At 41.4% G+C, this 1,543-nt stretch overlaps 1 non-coding gene across 1 annotated transcript; it reads right to left on the bottom strand.

The window, feature by feature from the left end:
- Positions 1 to 1,099: 1,099 nt before the first annotated feature.
- On the bottom strand, positions 1,100 to 1,174 carry Trnap-cgg (transfer RNA proline (anticodon CGG)). The gene has a single exon. It is a non-coding gene; the product is annotated as a tRNA-Pro (tRNA).
- Positions 1,175 to 1,543: the final 369 nt, after the last annotated feature.

Genomic DNA, 1,543 nt, shown 5'->3' with positions numbered 1-1,543 from the left:
AGTGCTGTTCAAAACTGAAGCTTACGATCTCGTTTTTTTATTTTTTTTTTTTTTGTAAATAATAAGTGGAGCACTTCCATGTCCACACTTGCATAGCGACCATCCAAAAAGATATACTGCCACCTCTAATTTGGTTAGCATCTAAAACGAATTCCACTGAAAATGCAACTAAAACAGTAATTTATTTTGGCCTGACTTGCTGACAAATGGTTCAAATGGCTCTGAACACTATGCGACTTAACGTCTGAGGTCATTAGTCGCCTAGAACTTAAAACTAATTAAACCTAACTAACCTAAGGACATCACACACATCCATGCCCTAGGCAGGATTCGAACCTGCGACCGTAGCGGTCGCTCGGCTCCAGACTGTAGCGCCCAGAACCGCACGGCCTCTCCAGCCGGCGTTTGTTGACACTTTGAGACGTGTCATGAGCGGATAGTTTTGATTAAAACCTACGTTTCTCTTTTTGCCATATTATGATTTGTTTCTTTCGCTAAAACACAGCAGAGTGTACACAATGACACCTCACTAACATGTCGTGCACTCGCAATTGCGAGGGAATTTTGAAACAGCCGTTTATTAAGTGAGGAACTGAGGACAAGTAAGGTCAGTAGGATATGAAAAAGCATTTCGTTGGTACAAAAACAAACTTGTAATATCTTCACTTTTTTTTCCAAACCCCATAGCATTTCTGGTTTCACCAGCTATTAATGATGGTCCTTAAAAATTACATTCTTTCATCCAAAAAGTCGGTAGTTAGTGGAATGACAAGACAGAAAATGAAGTTTCACATAATAAGCATACGGTTTTGCGTGCTATCATTTGCCAAAATCTCGTTTCGGTATCTCAAACTGTTTGACATATGACGAATATTACGGAACTTTCATTTTGGCTTTATCATTGACGTGTGCAGTCGCAAATGAGTGTGCTACATAGGATCAGTTTTCTCGACTCTGATAACAGAATAGAGATCTTCACCCTATCCTAAGAAAATTTCAGCATGTTAGCTAAAATTTCATGTGCAGTAGTATATTATGTAATATGCACCAAATACAAAGTAGTAGTGAACCCTGAAGCTTCCTGGCAGACTAGAACTGTGTGCCGGACCGAGACTCGAACTCGGGACCTTTGCCTTCCGCGGGCAAGTGCTCTACCAACTGAGCCACCCAAGCACGACTCACGCCCCGTCCTCACAGCTTTACTTCCGCCAGTACCTCGTCTCCTACGTTCCAAATTTCACAGAAGCTCTCCTGCGAACCTCACAGAAATAGCACTCCTGGAAGAAAGGGTATTGCGGAGACATGGCTTAGCCACAGCCTGGGAGATGTTTCCAGAATGATATTTTTCACTCCGCTGCAGAGTGAAAATCTCATTCCAGTAGTGAACACTGTTTCTCATTGCAGACCGTTATCGAATTTCGCACAGTTTCTCACTTCTTTGCAAATATCACAAAATATGTGGACAAGAATGAAATGATGGGCATGCCATCATGGAACTGACAATAAAGCTATTAGTAAAGCAAAAAGTGTTTTTTTTAACGGT

The sequence above is a fragment of the Schistocerca nitens genome, chromosome 6 (genome assembly GCF_023898315.1).
Source record: "Schistocerca nitens isolate TAMUIC-IGC-003100 chromosome 6, iqSchNite1.1, whole genome shotgun sequence".
NCBI classification, from domain to species: Eukaryota; Metazoa; Arthropoda; class Insecta; order Orthoptera; family Acrididae; genus Schistocerca; species Schistocerca nitens.
This window is presented reverse-complemented; position numbering and strand designations above follow the sequence as displayed.